A 25,457-nucleotide genomic window follows, 5' to 3' on the forward strand; every position below is an offset into this window, starting at 1 on the left:
CTAAATCTGGGTCTGCTCTGTATTAAGTCCACCAGATGACTTCGAGTCACATAAAATTTGAGATGCCCTCTTCTATGTTAGGTATAAAAAAAGCACTTTTTAAAAAAGCATTTTTTAAAATCACAAATAACTTTCCTTTTATTTCTCCTCTCTATGACATTAGGGCATTATATTAATCTTTTAATTACATGGAAAAGGTGGGTTATGTTATCAATGAACTTCACCTTGAGAAAGTAAAATGGGAGTTACAAAATCTATTTTAAGGAAAAGAGGGTGCTGTGTCTGGTAGGGTTGAGAATGCTGCTGTAAGATTCCTGGAATTCAATGATTGGCTGTGGTGAATTTTGCAGCATGGGAATGGGAATAGGGCATCAGAGTCAAGTGTCTCTGAACTTGGTCATTCGTATGCTCTAATGAGTCCAAAACCTGTATGTCCACCTCCATGTCCCCCCACTCCCACGCCCAGAGCACAGCAGATACATCCCTGCTTTCTAAAGATAGCCCGGCCAGCTGACAGAGTAAGTGTCCTGCTGTTTTGTACGGGTCAGGCCACACTCACTTACTCTACAAATGCATTTTGATCCCCTTCTATGTGCCATGCACTGTCACAGGGCTGTGAGTAATAGAAAGACAAAGCCGGCCTTTGATGAGCTTACAACAGACAGTCTCACAGGACAGCTAAGAGGCCATTGAAGTCCATTAGAGGCCTAATGAAGAATTAGGGAGAGGTGGGTGCCTGAGAGAGGCACAGATCCTGCAAGACATGTGTGGGGGGGGGGGGGCGGGGGGAAGGAGGTCACGCCCACGTAGAAAGAGCACAGAAGGGTCCCCGGGACTCCCCCGAGCCTCTACAGTGCCCAGAGACGGGGCTTCCTGCCAGAGCTCTCTCTCTGCCACCATGCAGCTATTTAAATCTCCCTCAAACCTGCTCCCTCAAACCTGGCTGGCTACACCTGTCCCCTCCATCCTCAGCAGGGGAGCTTGCTTCCTTATTCTCACAGTAAAGAGAGTCACCAGGTGGAACTCCTTGCATTTCCCACCATTGCTTCCTGGACCCTGACTGGTGTGTGTGCCCTCTCTACTGGATCCTGCATATTAACTGATAAAGAATACATTTTGATGTGTTCTAATGTCATTTTTCAACCATCATTCAAGCCACTGGCCTCTCCACTCCTCTCCTTCACAATCAGACTTCTTTAAGAACAAAATGTATTTTTGTATTTATCTCCATCTCCTCAACTCCTCCTCACTCTTCAACCCACTGCAACCAGCCTCTGACCTCACCACCCACAGAAGCCCCTCTTACTCATATCGCCAACTGCCTGCTTCTTACTAATACCAACAAACCCTTCTCTGTCTTCCTCTCATGGGAACTTGGGCAGTGTTGGATGCTGCCGATTGAGCCCTAGAAACAGCCTCTTCCCTTGGTCAGCCTGTCAGCCACAGCCTGGTTATCCTCCCCTACCTCACGGGCTTCCTCTTTTCAGCCTTCCTGGTGGGTTTCTCATCTCTTAAATGCTAGGGGTACCTAGGGGTGCAACCCAAAACCCTTCTTGCTTTCAATGAACACATTCTCTGGACTCAACCATTTATATCCTTTAATGATTCCCTATCTGTAGCTCCAGCCCAGCTCTCCCTCTTAAACAGACTTCTGGACAATTCTACTTGTCCCAAAGCTACCTCAAACTGATTATATTCAAAAACAAACTAGTTATCTCCCACCCTACCTGTTCTTCATTCCTCAAACTCGGTATTATTGAATGGCACCAACATCTACAATTTGCCCAGGCTAGACCCTGGGGCATCATCCTTGACTCCACAGCCCCACACCCAGTCACCTTCAAATCCAAGCTTTATCCTATAGCCAGAGTCATCTAACCAATGAGTTTGGTTATCTCACCACTCTGCTTGGGACACACTCATGGCTCCCTCATTACCCTCAGGGTAGAGTCTGGCCCCATTCTTCCAGTGCTTTACCTCCTTCTCATTCATCCTCCAACCTCAGACCAGCTTGGTCTTCCTAAAATTGAAGCTGACTCAAGTTATCCTCACACCTCTGCGGCTTTTTAAATTGCTGGTGGATCCCCCATTACTAAGAGGACCAAACCAAACATCTTAATTGATCAGGTTCTGTTGGGAGAAAACAAAACAAACAAACAAAAACACGGAGCATTCAGAATGGCTGGAGCACAAAGTGTCCTTCCGGGAGGGACAAGAGATGACCTGGAAAGATGCTCTGGGCCAGATCACATAGTGCCTTGAATGCCCAAATAGGATATTTACACTCATACCAGGAGAAGTGGAAAACAGGTCTCTACAAAGTTTTGAGCAGGTGAGGTGAGGCTCCTGCACAGACCGTGGTGTGCCCCTCATCACCTTGTGTTCTGTGTGGTGGGCAGTTTGCTGTGAGCGCAAACTCTCCTTAAGACAGCCCAGCCTGAAATACGACCAACCTCAAGCTTATGCCACGTACACTTCCACTTGCAGCCTCAGGACTTGCGGGACAAAAACTGTCGCGAGATGGATGAAAATGCACCCTGCCCCCAAAAACTCCCAACAGTTTGAGGGTAATAAAGGAGGAGGAGGCACAGCTGAGCCTCATTCAAGCCAGGGTGACGGGAAGATGCAGGAGCCCCGGGCAGAAACAGAGGGCCTCACCGGGAGGCAGAAGCAGCTTGACATTGGAACGCCAGTGACCAGAAGAACAAGGAGGCAGGAAAGCAAGTCATGTGGGGAGAAGTGGGAGTACCTCAGAGACTTCAACCTGCAGGCTAGAAAAGGCGAGGGGGGCTTAACCTGCCTAAAGTGTCAGGTAGGAAGGAGAGTCCAGGAAAGGAAGGAGGGAGAGGGAGAACCAGTGAGGGGCTGACCCCCTGGAGGAGCTGGCGATGCCTCAGTGTGTGAAAGTGCCTTCTAAACCCTGTCCTGACTGTGAGGGCATGAGCAGCCTCTCCCTGGGATGACTGAGCAGGATGGGCAGGAGCCCATGGACCTCACTCTCACTTCCAGAAGGAGGGCGATCTAAGTAAGAGAAGATCCAGCTCTGAGTGTTCCAACCTCCATCTTCTACCCCCACACCCCTGTCATTTCCAGTCTTCCTGGTGGTGATGCGGCCTCACCCTGGGCTTTGCATCAGGAGCTGCTCTGAGAAGACTAGCAAAGAGGCGAGGCTTGCCCTTGGTACCATCTACCATCAACCCCTGGGGCCTTTTCTCTGCACCATTCCCTCCCTGCCAGGGGCCCAGCACTGTCCTGCTGGCCTCCTCCTCACTCCCCCATGCAGCTGCCCTCCCAGCACAGCCACAGCCAGGACCTCTAACTCCTTCAGAACCCATCCACCCAGGCAGCTCCACCACTGGGGGCTCAGCTCTCTGGGCTTAGACACACCTATACATTGAACTGGGCTCTGGACTTCAAAACAACTGACACCATGTGCGCACACAGTACCTTCTCAATCCCCCTCAACCACACAGGGCTCATGTCCACCTGAACCCCTAGGACTGCCCTCCCTCACCCTGAAAATTTCACTCATCTTTTCATACAACTGTTCCAGGAAAGGGCAAAAACTGCCTCTACCTTTTGGGTGAGACAATTTTGTCCAGCAGTTATGTACCTTGTTGTCCTTCTTCAGACAAAAGGGGGCCACCAACGTAAAACATTAATTTGGGAGAGCAAGGCACACACACAGGCACAGACGTCAATTTGTCTTAAACACCAAACTGGCAAATTCATGATCCAGTCTCCTTGGGGGAAGCTTCTTTGAACAAGTTCGAGGCAAAGGGAAATCAGTTCATGTCTTTCATTCAATAAATATCTTTTTGAACACCTGCAGTGAATTCGAGGCTAAACCAGACAAGAAAGAAATGTCAAATGTCTACCCAACCCTCAGAATTGCTTTGAGAAGGAGAGACGTTCCCAAGGAGGACGCCAGGTGACAAAACAGGCAGCAGGACAGGGTGAGGACCACTGGGCCAGACAAAACTAGGGATCCTTAAACCCAAGTGTGCCTAAGAACCTCAGAGTATGGAGTCATTTAAAATGCAGATTCCTGGGTGCTGCTCAGAAGATCAGAGTCACTAGGTCTCTGGTGAGTCCCAGAAATCTGCATTTTAAATCATCTTGATGTGGGTATTTTCTTCAAGAAATACTGGTCCAGCCAGTAGCTCTTTGTAGGGACCAGAGGAAAAAGGGAGCCCACTGGGCAGGCCCAGGAAGGGAGTTATTTTTTGTGTTCAGCCCTTAAGAAGTTGGCAAGGAATCCTTTTCATTCCTCCTCTACCGGGCTGAATGTTTTGAAGAAGAGCCAATACCTTGCCATTATCTGGAGAATGTGCACTTGGCACTGGGAATAAAAAAGGACGTGGACCGCTGAGTCTGGGGTTGATGAAACCAGTTTATCTGAATCTGATGCCAGGCCAGTCTGATGCTGAAAGGTAGCGTCCTGACTCCCCGAAGCTTTCCCGTCTATTGTTTTTCTTTTCCTGGGTGGCTGTGCCAGCACCTCATAGATATCATTATTTTCAGATTACTGTTATTACACGCATTCTTCTTGAATACAATACTACTCTGTTTTTATCTCCATAGAGCAGAGGACCAAGTTCCAGTTGTTGTTTTTAATCTGTATGTGTAAAACAATCTGAGCGCTGGCCTCTGGGGGTGATTCTCTTTGCTTGTGGGTGTGGTAGAAGGCAAGAGGAACCGGAGGAGGAGGACCTGCCCCAGAGGGAGAAAAGGCACCACAGGAGAAGCTTTTCGTGACCCTCCTGTCCAGTCACTCACTGCTTCTCAACCTCTGCGCTAAGACTGGCAGCTTCTGTTCCAGAGGAGGGATACAGAATAAATAAATGAACAAACACATAAACTGGGAAACAACATTAGCGATAAGTGTTATAGGTTGTTGTTTTTTTACGTGAATGAGGCAGTAGACAGGGATTAGACTGGCAGGCCAGGGAGGAGGTCATGGGGAGCAGCTGCAGAGAGACTGGGTAGGGGGGAGCACCCTCCAGATGCCCTTTTGGAGGAATGAGCATAGCATATTCAAAGAACAGAAAGAAACTGTAAATGTGGCCATAGCCAATGAGAGATCAGAGCATAAAAGTAATACAAAGAATTTGGAGAGGGCTCAGAGGTTTCTCCTCAGCTGGGAAGAACAAGAAGCTAAATCCTTGGGCTGACTTAATGATTTCCCTATGACCAAGGGGACAGGGTGGTGTCCAGTTCCCAGAAGACACTCCAGAAACTGAGCTATCACTGTATCAGGAGCCAATCAAGTCTGATAGGAAGAAAATGAGTTTCTGCCATTTAGCAGCAATGAGTGACGAGTAACACACCCCAGAATCTGACAGATTGTCAAGCCTGCCTGCTACCCCTGGGTCATCCCGGCCTGGAATTTCTGGCCCAGGAAGAGCAGTCGTGGCTTTCTTCCTCGGTGGATTTTTCTACGGAGAGTTCAGGACAAAAGAAAAAGAAAGACCAGCAAGCTTTCTGAAAGCCACGCACCACGGGATTGTGGGTGCTGTGCCTGCGTTGGGCTCTGTCCAGACGTGCCTGTGTGTAGCTCTCCACAAGTGTGGAGGGCAGGGGTGAGGAGTACGTCAGAGTGGATTGTAAACCAAATATGAAGAACTTTTGCTGGCAAGTCATATTTTACTAAACGCATAGGCCTGTTCTGCTGACTCAGGATCTGGACTTAAATCTGGACCTTTGGTAGATGTTGAGCCAAGGGAAGACACTGGCCTGGTTGGCTCTGGTCCCCCACCTGGGTTTGTCTCAGGTCAGGTGTTCCATAGGGACCTCCAAAGCAGTGTGGCCAGAGAAAATACAGCATGCCTAGCTTAACTTGAATTTCAGAAAAAGACCAAATAACTTTCAGGATAAGTATGTTCCATGCAATGTTTGGGATATATGTATGCTAAGAAATTTATTCACTATTTTTCTGAAATTCAAATTCAACTGAGCATCCTGTATTTTTATTTGCTAAATCTGGCATCTCTCCTTTGTCACAGTGTATGAACATCAAGCTTCCTTAGGTTGTACTGCAACACTGAGACCCCTCCCCCTCCTGTGGGGCTTCTCAGAGTGAGATTTGCTTCCACCCTACCCAAGAAAGTAGAAAGCTCTCTGTGTGGAAACATACACTTAAGAGCCCTCTGAGGGCAGAGGTGGCCTGATAGAGGAATTATTAGACAAGGAATTATTAGACAAAGACCACCTTCGATTTTGTAGCAAAGGGATCCAAACTATGGCTCCCTGGTTAGCCTGACTGTGCTTCCTAAAGTTGATCTTAAAGACTGAGAATATCTCAGTTTTTCAGAAGAGTGAGTCTGCGTAAAACATTTCTTATCCTCCACTCCTGAGCTATGCCCTTAAGCCCTGAGATATGGGTGCCCTAAATACAGATGCTGTCAGGGAGCCCCCAAACACGGGTGCCAGGATCCCCTGCAGACAGCCCCCAGTAGTTTCCTTTGGACCAAGCTTTCCCACCTTGGCTCTCACCCAGGGCTCATTAGCTCCTTACAGCCCCAGATGCTCTCGCATGCTCCCCAGACCCACCCTTCTCTTGCCTAATTCAACCTTAGTAACCCGATGCTGGCTCTGGCTGCTTGCCGGGGGCACCAGTGGCTATGTTCCTGGGTGTTATTGCTGGGATTTGCTCCGGCCTCTTAAGAATGCCACGTTGGCCAGCCCAGATCCCCAGCCCCTGCTGGCCTGCCCTGTCCAGCAAGAAGACAAGACACAAAGATCATTCGGTTCTGTCCATGCCTTCACACAGGACTGTGAATTCTATATTCCCCCTTATCCCCCAAAAGTCTCTTAGACAAATTCAACCTCCATGTGCTAGTAGTTGAGAGAGTTGTGACCACTACTTCTGTTCTTCGGACCATCGCTTGGCACATAGGATAGCGCTCCAGGGATGACAGTGTGCAAAACCTTCTCCCTGCAGCCCCTACCCAGCTCTAAGGGCAGAGGTGTACCATCTAATGGTCTGCCCTCCTCTCACAGTTTTGGGGTCTGGTCTCTGGTTCCTTTCTCACTCAATTCCCTAGACACATTATCCACGACTATGTCAGGGATCCAGGGGCAGCTGAGCTCTGGTTTGATAGAGAGATGATGTAAGGTCACTTTCCACCTTATTATCTTGAGAAAGCATGAACCTACCAAGTTCATGAAGCCTGTTCCAGGCAGAAAGCACCTTCTCCCTGACCCAGTTCTCTTGTAGAATCTTCCGAACCTGTCTCTGCACCTTCACTGTGGCAGATGGCTGATGTTTCCCCACATTACTGTCTCTGGCTGAGGATGCAATTTTCCTGATTTGGCCCTTGCATATTATTTAATTGTTTATCTTGACATACAGGTTTGTCCCAGAGGGGAATGCTTTAACAGTGGCGTGGCATCCCTCGATATAGAGAGAGAGAGAGAGATTCACTCCAGCCAAGGGTTTTCTCCTGCCAGACTCCTCCCAATTATCCTGCAGGCTTCTTTGCCCCGAGGGCAGTTTGCTGCTCCAAGGGACTGGAATTGGCTTAAAAAAAATTCCTTCCTCTCCGTGCCCCATGTGAGGGGGCATTGTGTGCTCTCTAAATAATAAGCCTGGCTTTGTGTGACCTAACGACGGGGCCCTTGGAGAGATTTCCCAGTTGCAGAGTGAGCCGTCAGCTGCACCCTAGGAACCCAAGAAGTTTCCAGACCAAGGAGAAAAGTCCATGACAGCAAGACTTTTTCCCCCCTTAAATCGTATTGTCAACTAATTCCTCTCTTCCACTAGCTTTCAGGGTAATTAGGTAAAAGTACAGCAGAAGAATCCGAGTTCCTATTCTGATAGGATAAATGACAGCATTTAATCAGATGGCCCCCACCCATTGCTAACAAAACAACAATCAACAAATAATTTCCAGACCTTACGAGTTAGATACAAGGCAGTAATCCATCAAGGTAATTAATATACTTGCTGATTTCCTCCTCCAGACCCAGGACTGGCCAGAAACTAAAGGGTTAGGAAGAGATAGAAGCCACAGTGCTTGGACTCCACCATACAAAACCCACTCACAAGAGGAGAAACTGATCAGAATTGACCACCTCCAATGTACCAGGCTAGGCATTTACGCACACAAATTATCTCATTCAATCGCCTCTATAACCATGGAAGACAGAGAGTAGCAGCTCCATTTTACAGATACGGAAACTGGCAATCAAAGAGCATATAAGTGGGAGACAGAATAATGTCCCCCAAATTTGTCCATGCTCTAATCCCTGTAAATATGTTAGCTTAAATGGAGAAAAAAAGCGTGGGGGTTTGGCAGAAGTGATTTAGTTTAAAAAAATCTTGAGATGGGGAGATTGTCCTGGATTATCTGGGCACGTCCCAGGTAATATCAAAGGCCTTTAGGACAGGCAGACAGGAAGGTCAGATCAGAGCAACAGAGATAGAAGGAAGGAAACAGAGGCTGGAGTGATGTGGGGCCACGAGCCAAGAAATACAGGCAGCCTCTAGAAGCTAGAAAAGGCAAGGAGGTGGATTCCCCCTGGAGCCTCTTAAAGATACCAGCCTTGCTGACCCATTAGGCTTGCGACTTCAAGAACTGTAAGGTTAAGAAAGGGGTGATGTTTTAAGGTACAAAGCTTGTGGTAATTTGTTGCAGCGGCAATGGAAAACTAACAGTGTGCTTATTCACACCCCCAACTGCATTCCACAGACAACCTGAGCTGCCCAGAGAAAGTTCCTTCAAAGTGGTAGGGCTAGGCAGGGCTGCCATATTGCCTCCCTGGACCCTGGAGTTCTGCAAAGCAGGGGCCCCAGGGCAGGATTCAAACCAAGTCAACAAATGTATCCTTAAAGTCCATATCCTTTTTTCTTTGCTGATCTGCTCTCTAAGGATAACATTTAGGGACAAAAATATCAAAAGAAATATTCTAAAATAACATGATAAGCTTAATCAATGACTAAGGAATCCAGGAAATAATGGTGTCCTGAGAAAGAATTAGTGGTGCGTACAGCAGTGATCAGAGCAGACTTGGTGGAGGGGGTGCAGCTTCACCTGGGCCCTCCAGCATGGGCAGGGTGGGGGTAATGAGGGAAGCGAACAGAAGGCCTTACAGATGGGGAAGGGCCTGGTGTAAGAAATGCCACTAGGAAGAGAAAGCAGCAGCCCATCTTCCCCACCCTTGATCCCCTCCTGCTACCCTCACCCCTCCTCTGCCTATGGATTCCATTAACTCTCCCAAGTGAAGTCTCCGCAAAGGCCTTAGACAACATCCTGTGTTGTCTCCTACCTTACAGATGGCAAGTTTGGACCCAAACATGCCTAATGTGTCTTTCTTGCCCAGAGCTACCCAGCATATCAGGTCTGCCAGGCCAGCGCTCCCCAGCAATGAGGAACAAAGTATTTTCAGTTCTTCAAAGTCAACAAGCATACTCTTTGTATGTGTGAGTGGCCTGTCTGATTCAGCATGTCCAAATAAGGGAAATTTGGAAGAGAATTCCAGACTTTAACCTGGGTGGGGCTACTTTGTTAAATACAAGGACAGTGTGTTCAGAGATACCTTTTCAAGCCACCTTTAGTTTGTAACTAAGCAAATTTTTGTGCAAGAGTTGGCATATAATAAAAACGACTTGGAGGCAAAAGACCAAACCTCTAGTCCCAAGTTCCGTTGTCACCTGAAACATGACATGGAGCAAATTCTGTTACACCCACTATGAAATCAGCACTTGGTCTTAAAATTCTCTTAATCATTTAAGATGCTTTGGGCCACAGGCAACAGAAATCCTGATTCAAACCAGTTTAAACATGAAGGAAATGCACTATCCTGCAAAACAGAAAGTTGAGTGGCAGGGCAGCTTAGAGGCTGTATTAGTCAAGATTCTCCAGAGAAACAGAACGAACAGGATATACAGAGAGAGGAGATTTGTTATAAGGGACTGACTCACAGTTACGGAGGCTGAGAAGTGTCAGGATCTGAGATCTGCAAGCTGGAGGCTCAGAAAAGCTGGTACTATAATTCCAGTCCAAACCCCAAAGCCTAAGAACCAGGGGAGCCAGTGGTGTAGATCCCAGTCCAAGTCTGAAGGCCAGAAAACCAGAAGCACCGATGCCTGAGGGAGGGAGAAGACAGATGTCTCAGGTCAAGCCAAAGAGCAGATCCACCCTTCCTCCACCTTTTTGTTCTACTCAGGCACTCAAGACATTGTGTGATGCCCACTCACACTAGTGAGAATGATCTTCACTCAGTCTACAGATTCAAATGCTAATCTCATCAGGAAACATCTTCAGAGACACACCCAGAAATCATGCTTTACCAGCTATATGGGCATTCCTCAGCCCAGTCAAGCTGACAAATAAAGCTAACCCTTAAGATTGATTGATTCAGTGGTATGATGAAGCCATCAATGACCTAGGTTCTTTCTCTCTTTCTCTCCATTCTTGCCATCCTGAGTATCAGCTTATCTTTTAGCCGATAGTATGATGACTGCCATAGTTCTAGGCATCATAGTCAGACACAAAGTATCTGGAGGAAAAGGAGAGAGAAGTCTTCCCTTAACATAGCACTGGTCGCTGGTGAGTCACATGTACCCATTTCTGAACCAATTACTGGAAAGGGGATCCCTTGAGAAGGGCTGTTCCGGCCCCTCCTGAGGGTGCGGAAGAGGGAAGACAAATGAACAAAAGCATGATTCTATGTGGACAGAAAATGGGAGAAACTGCAGGTCGTCAAAATCTGTAGCGATTTCTGTGCTCTCAATGGTCCCTTCTAGCTCCAAAAACCGGTAAGTTACAAACTCAGTGGTTGCCTGATACCATTTAAACCCACACTGGCAAGCTCCATACCCACCCAGAATCAAGCACTGAGCAAGCATCAGAGAACTTTCATGAAGCATCCGTTCATGCGGATCTTGACCACGTCACAACCAAGACAGTCAATCCCACTGCTTTAACCCTTCTTACCACTGTTGGAGAATTGAAGCCTGGCAGTTTGGGTTACAGAGATGAATGACAGAAAAAAGTTGCTGTTAATTTATGCATCTTCCATGACAATTAGCCAAACTACCTCCCTGTTTTCTACCCTGAGACAATCCAAGCAAATCTTAGGGTGCTGAACAGTGAGAGGTAAAGTGGTAGATGGGGGTATGGCATTTTCTAAAAAGAAAATGCAAATTGGCTATTAGAGTTACTGACCTAACATTGACCACTGGCAGACTGTGTCTGTTTAAACTCATTTCCAGATCACTTGAATGAGAAATAGCAGTTTTCTCCTAATACAGACCAGGCCCCTAGAGTTATTTCCTACAGCTGCAATGACTATTGTAAGTAAGGAGAAAATAGACGGATAGAGGTTTGATGAGAAATTTTACACTTCTCGTGAGTCTTTTTTTGAGGGGCTCAGTGTGTTTGCTCAATTCCAATTACCTGCCTCTTTCTTCTCTGGCTGGATTAGTAACTATTCAATTCAACCAAAGCATAGAACAGTATCACTAAAATGATTGTTCCTCTCCCAACAGGATACTTAGGTTTTGACTGAGTAATCAAACTCTGTAAGAAATTTCGCCAAGATATTTATTATACCAAGTAATGGGAATAGAAGGTATGCTTTGTTATATAATATATTGTAACTAGCTAGAAGTAATAGATGAAAAAAAAAAACCTTCCTTAAACACGAAAGTCACACATATGTGTAAATTTATGTCCCCAACTCACAACACTGTTACCAGACAACCAAGAGAATAAGAAGCATATAAAGTAATAAGTATATATGAATAAGTAAAAGAAGTAAGCATTTTTCAAGTAATAACTTTTCTAGCAAATTATTGCTGGTAGTTGTCAAACTCTGGAGAAGACATTCTCTTCTTGTTACAAGGCTTGAAGTCACCATGTAAAAATGGACCTAGACAGCACATCAAGGCGAATTCCATAAGACCATAATTAATTCTCTCTTTCTCCCCATCAAAGCTCTAAGCAGACCTGTGAGTCACAGATGTTATCCTATCTTATATGGGATTCATTTCCATTCCAACCCTGGTGGGGCGGCTATTAAGTAGGGTAATGGTCCAAACAAGGAGAAATAAAAGAGAAAAACCAGGAGAAAAACAAAGGTCCAGAATCATCTGCAAGCTGAGTAACACATACTTGGAGAATGGTGGGCCTAACAGTAGCCAAAAGGGAGAAGAGGTGAGATGTGTTAATTTTCTTTCAGACCCTCCTTCCAGGTCCTGGGTTTATCCTACCTCACAGGCCATCTCAGTGAAGAACAAGGGGGGAAAAAAAAAACACACATTCATTTGGTGGAGACCTCTTATTTGAGGTCTTCAACATCACATGGAGCATTTTTTTTTTTTTAAATACCATCTTTCACTCCCCTGCTTGAGTTTTTTCCTTGGGTGGAAGGGATCTTTAAAACCTTCTGCCTTTCATTCTCCCAGAATCTGTGCTCTGATCTTGAGGCATTAGTCACAGTTCCAAGGAGGGGACAGGTCAAATAACTTTACAATCAAAACCCAAACCTAAACAGATGGCTCCTTTATTCCAAGAAAGCACAAGCACTTGTCATTCTCCTGTGATAATGGGATTTGGCCTTGCTGTTAACGCATCCCAGAGGCAGTGAGCTGCGGTTCTGGCCCAGGAGCCCCACATCGTGGGCTATCTGTTCAGTTTCAACTCCCAGTCAACCGACTTGAGATCTTCCAGCCAAGTGTGGACTCCAGGATGAGCCAAAAAGACAAATGCCCGAGGAACCCGAGGAAATCATCGGCAGGCTGGCTACATGCTCCAAGTGTGGACTTTGAACGTTGAAGTGCATCTATTCACCTGAAGACTTGTTAAAAATGCAGACTCCTGGATCTCCTCCCTGACACTCTGAATGAGCCCAGGAATCTGCTTCCTCAAGAGGCTTAGCAGGTCATTTTTATACTCTTTGAAATAGGAGGACCACTTCTAGACCCTCAGAACTCAAACTTGGTCTTGAAACCAGGTGCATTAGCTGTTAGAGATGCAGAATCTTAGGTCCCACATCAGACATCCCAAATCACAACCTGCATTTTAACAGGATGCCCAGATAATTCCTTAGAGTTCGAGAAACATGTCGCTAGAGTAGTTTTGTCTTATAACCTGGTTCCCACCAGCTAGGAAGAGAGAGAGTGCAGCAACCCAAAAAGGGTGTCCTCTCAATCCTAAACTACGAATTAGCATCAGTAAGGAAGTCTTTAACATTTCAGTCCTGCGGTAGCCAATTTAACCCAGCCTTCTGGAAGGGGGCTTGGGCATCTATAGTTTTAAGAGCTCCCCAGCTCTTAACCAACGTGCAGCCAGAATTGAGAACCACTATTCCACCAAAGCGAAATTCAAAATCAAAGCTTAAAGCCCTAAAGACAGCATGAAGCTGGGTCTCACTCCCCTAAAAAAGCAATCAGCCATTTGCCTAGTAACAAGGGATTCCTAAAATATTTGCCTTTTACTAAGAAGAGGCGGCTTCGGCCTTTTGAATGGCTACTCATTGTCCATGCCTCATACAAACATGTTGGGTCTCCACTGCCTGGGAGCTCAAAAACAGCATTCCCATTCCCTTTGTTATTCAAGGCCGGGCTCTGGCATCCTCAGGATGGGAAATGGTTCCTTCTGAGGCAGCATTTCTCTTAGCTTTCTCTGCCCCTGGGATTTGTGATTCTGGACAAGGCATATGTCTTCTCACCATGCCATTTCCCTCATTTGCAGAGGGAAAACACAGTGTTCATTGATTCCTTTGGTTAAGCTGACTGGTGCCCCTGGCTCCCGTCCAGTGACTATTTCTCTTTGCAGCAATCCTCAGCTGGGGGAGAGCCAGGAGGGAGATGGCAGCCCACTTAGAGCCCCGAGCCCCTGCGCCCTCTATCCTACGAGCACTCCAAATGACAGCTCATTCCGCTGATTCTCTTTAGCCCAGGCAGTTTCATCAGAAAGCCTTGGAACAGGTTTGAGAATAGAAAGGCTACTGGATTCCTTTGAAATGTCTGAGTTCAGTTTAAGTCCAGACTTCGTAGACCCCGGCTGGAAGAATAAAACCCTTTTCTCCCATGGGAAAGCCTCTTAACTGATCTGGGTAAACACTTTTGAACTCTAACTATAACAATACACAAGGACCGTTGTTTCTGTAAGTATTGATAGTCGGTGTTTCTTTTCAACAGTTGCATATACCATCCTCATCTTCTCTTCACCTCCTCCTCCTACTAACACTGACGGCTTGCTGTGTGCTAAACACATTACCACGGGATCCGCACAACCATCTGCGGAAGTAGGTGCTTGCTATTTGTATACCCATTTTACAGATACAGTGCTGAAGTTTCAATAAGTTAAACAACTTGCTCCGGGTTCTACACGGTAAGAGCGACAGAAACCGGATTTTATCCACTAGGATATGTCTACAAAATGGGTTCTTCCTTTGGACGTTTCCCAATCCCTAACTTCCAGTCTCTGTGCTTCCCAGAGCAAGATCTCTGCTACCAGATCTTCCCTTTTGGCTCCACTTGTCTAGGAATTAGCTGTAGTACGTGCCAGAGTCAAAAGGATTTGGGACCAACGAGTGAAGAGGAGTATTTATACCATACACCCTGAATTTCATATGAATGAGACATTTATATGAAACTATGGAAGTACTAGAAATATTTGTAGGTGGGAGATTTAGAAAATCTTGAGGTAAGGTAGGACTTTAGAGAGTGATACCAGAGGCAGAAGCCATAAATTCAAATATTAAGAACTGAAACTGCACAAAAACTTTAAATGTAAATTTAAATGTGAAAAGCAATTGACAAACTGAGAAAAGTAGAAAACATATGAAAAAAACTTAAGGGAATATATGTGTAATAAAAAAAAAACCTACAAACCAGCAAGAAAAAGATGAACACTCCAATTAAAAAATGGGCAAACGTAAAAGAATAAAAAGACCACTAATACTCATGATTGATGATGATGAATTCTGGCAATAGATTTTACATTCTCTGCAGGTGGGAGTATGAATTGACATAACCTTTCCAAAGGTCAATTTGACAAAATGTAGTAAAACTTTCCTAAAACACAGAACAGTTAACCCAGCTGTTTTGAGGAATCGATCTTAAGGAAATAATTAAGGACGTGCAACATGACCCAGCAGGAGAATGACCCGGGAGTGGTGCGGACAGAAATAAGACACGTGGCAACACTCTCAAAGCCTATAAAAGGAATGGGTGAAAATCTCAAACCACAACCCTGCAATGGAAGTACTGGGTGCTCATTAAAGACAGAGTCTATATATTGAACTATATTCATTGTGAGGATGGTCCCGTGGAAATATATTCACAATATTTTGTTCAGAAAAAAAGGAAATCACTTGCCCCATAGAATAACTGTGTTGGCACTCGGGATATTCAAGAAAGGTCTGTCTCTAGGTAATGAGAGTGTCTGGGGTTTCTATTTTTTTTCCTTTGGCATGTTTGAGTTTTTTGTTAGTTCAATTAACATGTACTGCTTTTGTGATAAGAATGAAAAATACAATAGGAGTTGTAAAGGGGGACTCAAGGAGCCCCAATCCTAGTCCCTGGTGACCAGTACTGAAAGGAGTAGACTGAGTCACAGAAATGAGCCACATTCCTGAGAAGGAACTGGGACCTGCTCAGGAAACAGTCTTGCTCTCCCAGCACCATGCAGGAAGGCCCATGCTGGCCTTCCCTGCGGCCAAACCAGCAGTCACCCCCACCTCTCTGCACCCTTCTTTAGAGAGATCTGAGCCACAGGCAGGGGTCCCTGCCCTGCAGAAGGTACCAAAGAAACAAGGTGGGGACAGATAACAGTCTGCGCCTGAGGAAGCTCCAAGGGGCAGTAAGGACCAGGTGCTCATTCCAGGCTTGGCCCCTTTTTCAAACATATGTGGGTATTTTCCTGAGATTTCTTTCCCTTGGACCTGCCTAAAAACATCCTTTAAGATTTGCCAGCCCTTGATCAAGATTCATTGGTGACAGAAGGGGGCCACCTCTTTCTGCAAGTGCCCACAGCCCCACCAGCGTTTTGGCTGCTGCCTCTCAGTTTCCCTCCCCTGTCCGGGGCCAACCCTGACCACGCCTCAAATTGCCCCTAGGAGGCAGAAATGCCAGCTAACCGCCACAGTGCCTGGTGCCTGCTTGGTGGCCGGGAGCCACACCAGTGGCAAGCTCCGGTGGGCCCAGGCAGGGCCCTGTGCATTGCTGGAAACCTATTTGCCGCCAGTTACTGGATCCCGGAGAGGGGGATCTGGGTTCATCATGTCAAAACTGGGGAGGCGCACCCCGCCCGGGAAGCCCACTTGCAGGGATCCCGCAGAGGCCTGTCCGCCCCTAGAGGCGGCGGGGTGCAGGCCCGCTTCATTTTTCGCTCTCGAACCCCGGGAACTCCCTTCCCGCCAAGACTTTGGTCATGGGTCTCTGGGCAAGGTCGTCTGGGGACACGAGTTCCCGCCCCGCCTCCGGCCGCGGACTTCCAGGATGGGGAAAGGCTACGCTCCACCGAGGCCGCCCCGGGGCTGCACCCGCTCTGCCTCATTGGTGGCCGGCGCCAGGAGAGAGAGGCCAGGAGCCTCCCGGGGCCAGCCCCATCGCCTGCCCGGTTCTCCCGTTCTCCCTCCTGGGCCTGGCGTATCGACACCAGGAGGGCTTCCTTGCACCCACCCCCAGTTGACCAACCTAGGGGTGTCGGATCCCGCCTCCTTCCCGACTCCTGTAGCCCGCCCCCCACCAGCCTCCGCCCCAAGCCAGGGCGTTGCAGGGCTGAAGTCGCTTAGTACAGTGGCCTTTGCCAACCACGCCCCCCCCCCCCCCCCCACACACACACAGACCTTCGACCTTCCCCGCCCTCCCTCGCCCGCGCAGGACAGGAGGTCTCTTAGGAGCATAGCGCCGCACCCACCCCTGCAAGACATGGATACAGAGGGGAAGGGAAAGGGGCTGCGGCTCTGGACCCCGCGCTCCTGGCACGTGGCGCTGCTGAGCTCGGTAAGAAAGTGACACAGGAACGCGGAGCCTCAATCCGGCCTCCGCAGGGCTACCGAGCTCACGGAAGGACAGAACTAATTTACTAAAACAGCACATTTTAAGAAAGGAAATTTGAGACAGCAATAGCAACAGCATCTCAGGGAACGGCAGAGGGAAGAAAAAAAAGTTGTTAATCAGGCTTTCGTGCAGGGACTTAGATTTTGCAATAAGCGCTTAATTAAAAATAAAATATATTGATGCGGTAGGCAAGTCGCGTTCCTGGGAAGGTAAAAATACAGTGGACTCCCCCACACCCCAGATGCTCCACCTGCCTGCTGTAATTACAGGGCTTCAGAGAGGAGGGGGAAAAAAACACGGCAGAGAGAAATCTGCTTGCATATTTTTCTTCTATTGTGCTGGGCTCATTTGAATTATAATGTGTTGCAGGCCAGAGTAGGAAATTTTGTGCCTTGAATAATGAATCCCCCTGGAGCCCACGGTACCTGTACTTCTCTTTAGTGTCCACTGAGAATAACGTGTTCGACATTCAAGTGACAACACTGGAAAGGATTTCAAAGCCCCGGAGCCCCAGAACGCTCTATACCCTGATGGCTCTGCTGCCTGCCCTCTCTTTGGCTTCCAAATGCAGCAAACTCCGCCGTGACTTAAAATACACGGGTCCTGGCTGTTACCACAGAAATAGAGTAGAGATAAAGAGGCTCTTACTTGTGAATCTGAGATAGTCCTGCCCTGCACAAAGATTCAAAGCTGCTAAGGCGCCAGGATACTGCCCAGATTTTTTTTTTTTTTTTAAATAGGAAAACCAGGGAACAGAGAGGCGCAGTGTCTTGTCCCAAGCCAAGACAGGAATTTCTTGTGTTAACAGCACAGCACTGGCTAAGGCTAGCTTTCGGTAAGAAAAGATAATAAACATTCAGTAATTCAATAAAACAGACACGGTTTAAATCACAGGCAATAGCCAAACCTCTGGGACGCTTTTTGATTCTGAACAGCTTATTTGATGGAGGTTGTAAGTGAAGGGACAAATGTAAACCCCCCCCCCCCCCGCCAAAATCTGAAAATCTAAGATGAGAGAATGAAAGCTTTTCAAAATGATAGAAGTGGCCTTTCATGCTTCAACTTTCAAACAAGTGTTATTTTGTTTTGTTTTGTTTTTGTTTTTTAGTTGAGCATTCTTTCTGGTTTGAAATAGATTCAGAAGCCTTTTTAAAAACAAGTCCCTTTTGGCCAAATATATTAAGGTTTATCCATGATACCACGGGACCATTAAAAAAAAAAGTTCTTTATTGACATGAAAGGATTCCCAAGGTACACCGCTGAGAAAAAAGTAAATATACTACTATTTGTAAGGGATGAAAAGATTTTTTAAAAATGTATATACCTATTTGTGTTTGTACAGCCATAGAGTATCTCTGTACCTCCAGATGGATATTGCCTTTTGGGGACGGCTGGAAGGCGGCAGGGCAGAGACTGTCCCCTGTTTATCTAAATCCTTTGCCATTAAAAAAAAAAAAATGTAACTGGACTGTTCATCAAAAACAAATAAAATTCAATAAATATTAAAGTCATTCAAGCTGGATTACAGCCAAGTCAAGACTTGGTGATGGAGGCAAGGACAGCACAGTTAATGGGTAAGCCTGATTCTTTTTTTTTTTTTTAAAGATTTTATTTATTTATCTGACAGACAGAGATCACAAGTAGACAGAGAGGCAGGCAGAGAGAGAGAGGGAAGCAGACTCCCTGCTGAGCAGAGAAGTAAGCCTGATTCTTAAAGGAAACTACCATCATTACTTCCCCATCTTTTCATTGAATCTGTTAACAGCTTGGCCAAGGAAGCTGATACAGAGTTTTCTCTGCCTGCCCCTCCTCTCCAACAAATGCACAAACAGGCCCGGAAATGACCTGCAAATGGGATATCGGAAGGAAGAGGAGGAAAGAAGCGAATACCAGGTTTAAACAGCAAGTTGACAAAGGACTGCTGACTACACTGTTTACTTTCTGGGCTGGGACATTTCCTTTGTGTCCAGAGAACTATTTCAGGACTTTGTTCAGTTCCTACTTATTAATACTCTAAGAGCTTTGAGTTGAAAAGAAGAGAACGCCAAAGCCTGTGAAAGGCAAGAACTCCACCAGACCTTTGGGTCTGGCTGAACCATCTTGAAATAGCTCTGTAGAGTCTGCGGTACCACTTCCAGCAGCCACACTGAGCAGGGAAACGCGGAGAATCATCTACGTGGTTTGAGATATTCCCCCAGGAGCTCTCAATCATGCTTCTCAGATGCCAGATCCTACCATCCTGCTGATTTCCAGTGACCAGAGAGTGAGCCCAAGAGTCCAGCTGGACCCCAATCGGGGACCATCCTTCCCAAAGACAGGGTGGAAACTTGTGATAGACTCCTCCCACCCAATCAAAACACTGCAAACCCAAACAAGAGGACGAAATTCCTTCTCTCCTTTTCACCTGCTCTCTGATTCCCACTAACAGAGCCCAAATCTTCCTTTCTCCACTTAGAGCAGGATTTCTCAACCCCGGCACTTCTGACGCTTTGCTTTGGATAATTCTTTATTAATGGGGGGAAGGGGCTGTACTGTGCATTGAAGGATATTTAGCAGCAATCCTGGCCTCTGTCTACTAAATGCCAGGAGCACCCTCCCTGAGCTGTGACAACCAAAAATGTCCCCGAATGTTTCCTGGGGAGGGGCCAAATCATTCCCAAGTGAGAACCATTCAATCAGAAGCTAAAAGCTGATTATTTCTGAAAGATGCAACTACTTCTTTCTGTGCTTAATAAAATTATGCAATATAAGTAATATTTTAAAACAGCATTGCCGGACAAATAAAATGAGAGTAAGAAGTCAAAACCATAGAGAGGGAGAAGGAAGCCCAAAACACAACATGGAGGCCATTTGGGGGAATACATGTCTGTCAGGAGGTAGAGAGATGGTGGAACACGGTGACATTAAGATGTCATGTGGGGTCCTTTCCATTTACCCCTACAAACAAATCCACCTTCCACCCTCCTCCCCCGCTCTGTTCCTCAGGAAGTGTACCCTGATGGGCGGTAATGACAGACTTCAACACGCTCTCTCTCTTCTCTTGGTTTGCTCAGTGGAAGGAAGAGGCCAATGGGTATGTGGGAGGAGAATGAGGCTGATTACTCTGCATCTCTCTTGGCCTGATTCTGGTTCGCTGACTGCTTCTGTCTGTGGACAGGAGGCTGTTTCCTAGAATGACAGCTCTCTTTGGCTGTATGCAGCAACTGTGCCCTCCTTTTGGCCTTCTGTCCTCTGGCCTTCCCGCTAATGGCTTCCTGCAGTTGCTAGCTCCAGGATACTGAATCACCCCTCACTGGTTTGACTAAACCCTGTCCACAATGTTAGACGCCACCCCTTCATTGGAAATCTCCCAACATTACTCAGTTTGAGCATGCCATCCCACAGAGGAGGGTCTAGTTCAGAGCTCCCATGCAAGTCATCTGTTTCCTACCTGGACTGGGACTGATACAGATGATACAAGAAATCATTTGGAGGGAAGGGTTATTGGTCTGGGCCAGGATTTGGGAATCCCTCCGTCCTCTGCCCAAATACACAATAAACTGAAGTACCTTGAACCAAAGTGGTCAAAGTACCTATTCTCCCCACTCCCCATAAACAAACCCAGGCCTGAGATCTTCCACTTAAAACCTGAGAATGCCTTTGTCCCAAAACCAAGAGTAGAGGCTGTCCAGGCCATGCGTCGACTTCTCAAAACAGACATGACTGGGAAGAAAAAAAGCATCCATGAGAAAAAAAAAAAAAAAAAGATAAAGAGGTCTTCCCCAGGACAGCAGAGTCTGCCTCCTTTATCACTTACATGGCAAGGATGGAAGAGAAAGATAGACATGTTAACCCCTTTCTAAGTGCATTATCTGGAAAAGAAAGGCAAGTGAATATCCTCTAGTTGAGCACCAAAACTGCCTTCTTAGAGTATTTCCACCTTCATGGAATGTATCTGGGAGGAGAAGTAAAATCCGTCAGCTGTGTGCGGGAAGAGGGAGCCCTGTTCCCTGGTCCCTGGGCCGTCTGGGTCGGACAGGGGCAGACAGGGGGTCGCAGGCTTCAGCCTCCAGGAGGCAGGGATGCGCCAAGCTCCACAAGCCCACAACAAGGGGCGCAGGTGCGGCAGGGCTGGTCCAGGACGCCCGCCCCTCATCTGCCAGGGGTGCTTCTGGGCCAGGCTGGGACAACAACCTCAATTGTCCCTCCCAACAGTAGCCTGCTGATCCCAAAGAAAAGAAAGCCATGGGGCCATTTGGACCGAGCCTCCACAGGAAGAATGCTGCCCTTTCTCTACAGCTCTGGGTCCCAGAGTCATGGAATCAACAGCTCAGAAGCTGGCAGCCCCCTCGGAGGCCTGGGCAGCTTCCCCTCTGGTCACATGGCCCCGAACACTCTGTTCTTTGTGACAGGAGCGTGGCTGGGTGGGCCAGGGACCACTGCAGACAAAGATACTTCAGGTGCCCCCTGAGCCCCCTGGAAAGTGATGAAAGAGGTTCTCTTCTCTCATCTGTGCCCCTGGCATGGCCAGCTCACCTGGTCTCGGGGCCCCCCATGACCTGCTGCTTGACTGTTATTCACAGCAGAAGCAGCTCCTAAGCCAATGGCAGAGACAGCTCCGGATTCAGGGAGCACAAGGGCAGTGCAGACACCTTCAGGGCCTTTGCCTCATGCTGCTAACGTCAGAGATGTTTTATGAAAACAAGAGTTGAGGTCACATTGCTTCTTGGATAAAAGGAACTTTGCTTCAAAGAAATTGACTTGCTAAACAATGCTAGGAAAACTGCTAGAAGATCACCAGGCACAGCCGGCCACTTTTGAGTCCCCCGGTATTTCCAGAACGGCCGAGTAAATGATTCACATTAGATCGGGGCTCCTGAGACCTGCTCCCTCAACCTCCTGGGCCCTCAGCAAACCCCCCCCCCCACCACCACCACCATAAGAACACAGAGCCTAGACCAAACGGACTCCCAAAGCTCTTCTTAGCACTTCATTCCATTTCTACTGAGGAGCGTCCCGTCCCCTGGCACATACTAAGGAGAAGTGAGCCAAGAAGGAAAAGGAGGCAGCAGAGCTCGGGAGCCCAGTGCCCAGGTGTGAAGTCCAGCCCTACTCCCTACCGTCCGAGTGACACCAGGCAGGTTATTTCATCTCTCTGGGCCTCAGTGTCCTCACTGGAAAATGGGAAATAGCACCAGCCCCTCTTAGTGGGGTTGCCGTGAGGCTCACATGAACGAGCATCTAGAAGGCTTGAGAACACACCCAGCACTGGAGAGGCACACGGGCAGCATCTGCTCTCTTCGTGACTCTTATCACTTTTACAGAATTCCATCTAAGTCTTTTCCTGTCACTAGTTCAGCCTTACTAAAAGCAATTTGGCAAACAGACTCTTGCAGGGCCGAGAATGGTATTTTTCTGGGGGAACTGAAAATAATGGCAACCTTATTCCCTTCCCCATGAGCATTCTCTGCACTGGCAAGGGGTCTGGAGTTCCTTGCAAAATGTGGCAGGACGTTATTTCTCCCAGATAGGAGAGAAAAGCGAAGCACAGAGAGGGGCCCAGCCAGGGCCTCCCTGCAAGTCATGGCTCTAACTTCTGCTGACCCTGAGCCTGCAACAGCCTCCTTTACCCATCCAGCCACCTCACAGCTACCTAGAGCTCCCTGTCCCCGAGTCCCACTGAAGCCCAGGTCTGGGCTCAGGGTACTCACGGCCACTCAGCTGGTCAATGCCACTGAGTCTGCTCAGACCACTTTCTCAGGCCCAGAAGCCACAGCCATAGGAGCCAAAGTGCTGGGCAGTAACTGAGCTGGGTGTCAGCTGAGGCATCACCAGCCCTGGGGGCCGGGAAAACCACCACAGAGAAAAGGACACATTTGTGGAGTCCCTCCATTTAACTCCCAGGCAGCACAAGGTAGGAATAGAAGGCGACCTTGGAATTCCAACCCACACAGGGCCTAAGAGTCCCTGTCATGCAATCAGTGCACAGATAATCGTGAACACGTATGTGGTGGGGGAGGTACTGGCCATGTCTGCTTTACCCTCTAGACACCTGTCCATCTTTCCTGGGGCAGCTGTGCCCTTGGCAGGAAGGACCTCCAGGCTTCTACTGCCCTCCGACTTCTGCTTGCATTTGGCCAGTAGGAGGCAGCACCATGAGAAGGGACGGCCAAACCCAAATGAAGTCCCAGAATTTAGTTCCCTGGTCGGGTTCCCACCCCCATCCTGGGCCCTGCTTCCTAAAACCATAGCTTCTCTCTCAGAAAGCTCTTTCTGCAGACTCAGCTCTCTCTTTGGATCCCTTCAGGTGTAGGAGTGAGGGAGGCTTTTCCTGCTATGAGCCACTGTTGCTTTCCCTTAGCCCTACCCAAGCCAGGCTGAGGAGCCTCTAACTCCCTTCGACTAGCCCACCAGAGCAGGCCAGGTCTTCCCTGCTGGGAGCCTGCGAGAGACCAAGGCTTAGCCCAAAGGCTCACAGTTCAGCTTCACCTTCTCTTTTCTTTTTGCATGTTTGTACCACAAAACAATACACAAAACTGATCCTTTAAGGTATGAAGCCACCACCCAACTAGAGAACACACAAGAGGACCAGGGCATTTGAAACTTTCCATGTGTAGCCACATCTCCAGACACGCACATGCGCGCACACACACAGAACAGTACAACATAGCAAGAGGCTGGGGGACAGCCAGTTACCCCCCTTTTCCACTCGTCACATCCCAGTTGGCACATGGAACCCAAGAGACCATGTACTGGAAATGCCAATGGAGCATGAGAGCCACACAGAGTTAGACTGTCAGTGGGTAGAACGCTGGGGGACAGGGAACACTGGAGTAATTCCGATAGTCCCTTATGCTTCCTAATGGGAAACTGGGACCGAATGCCACACACCCAGGGCTTTGGGGCAGCTTGCCTTCCTTCCTGCTGTGATAATCATTACTGTAAGCGGCCCAGCAATTTGGCGCCTCAGCAGCCAGACTCCTGGTAGGTGCCCGGTCTTGACCATTATGGGGGATATAATGATCCTGATTACAGGATGGCTGAGCCGTCCGGCAAAGTGACCAGTAATTTGCAATCTAATAGCCATTCAGCAGTGGGTAATATTATGGACCTTACCCTGCAATTGTAAAACAACCAGCCCTCTCTAATGTAGCAGTTTACCCATCAAAAGCCCAGCCTTTGCTTTTGATTCCTGCTAATCAGTAGCTGTGCCAGCTTTGGCTTTGGATTTGGAGCTGCTGAACAGGGGAGCATGAAATGATACACTCTTCTTCAGGGCCCCTGAATGAGAAGCTTAAGCAGCTCTGTCAAGTGGAGGAAAAAAACAAGTGAAAGAAGCATCTGGAAGGCAATTTTATTTCTTACAAGAGCAACAGAAGCTGGCCTCAGAAGCTTTGCAGAATGTAGCAAGTGTTGCCTGGGAATCTGGGCGACCAACTCAGCAAGGCCGGACACACACAGCCAGGCGTGTGCACAGGCCCAGCTGGATGCCGACACACAGCTCATGCCCATTTGTGGTATACACACACTCACATACACACACACCCCCAGAGGAATACAATTTCCTCCAACCACAGGGCTGCTCACTGACAGGCTCCCAGAAGAGGGGCAAAGGGCCCCTACTGTGTGCTGTCCACAATCCTGCTTGTGGGCACAACTCAGTTCCATTGGCCCCGCTGTCAGCAGGCACTGTCAGGAGAAAGGACGCTCTGATTAGACACTCAGGACACACTTGGGTCCCAGTCCACTGGGACACCTCAGCAGGAGGTCACTCTTTGGCACTAGACAGCACAGCCAGTAGGAACTGTGGGGTGTTCATGAGTTCAAACCCATCACTCATGACCAGCATGACCTGGAGCAGTCAGACTCACCAGGCTGGTATGTGGAGGGCGGTGAAAAGATGATGTCACTAACTTTCTGTACTGCCGGGTAACAGCCTGGTTTTCCAAACACAGTTTCCTCAACTATAAATCAGGGATGATACACCTTTCCAGCCTATCCCACAGAAGACATTCCATAGACCAAATGGCAGCGGATGCCTGCAGACAGGCGCTCCAGCTGTACACTGCCCCTTAACTGTGGAGCACCCACCACCAGGAGAACTCCAGAATATAAGGGAGGGAAGAAGGATGGAAGGGAAGGAGGGAAGGAGGGAAGGAGAGAGTGTTAACCGGATTCAGTTCTCTCAACCCATGGTCCTGATCTTATAGATAGAGAGTTGTGGCTTCCCAACATACATAGAGGGGTCTTATTTTTCCAATTCCTGGCTTCTTCCCTTGGCAGAAAGGCTAACTTGCCATGTTCCCCATGACCACAAGCCATGGTGGGATTCCCAATATAGTGAAGCGTCATGAGCACAAAATCTACACCTTTCAAAATCTGCACCAGGTCCCTATCAGAACTCCCTATCAGGAGTTAACAGGAGCAGGGAGTTAGCCAGGGGTACATGGTGGTGAGATTT

This window comes from Meles meles, chromosome 3 (assembly GCF_922984935.1).
Source record: "Meles meles chromosome 3, mMelMel3.1 paternal haplotype, whole genome shotgun sequence".
Classification (NCBI taxonomy): Eukaryota; Metazoa; Chordata; class Mammalia; order Carnivora; family Mustelidae; genus Meles; species Meles meles.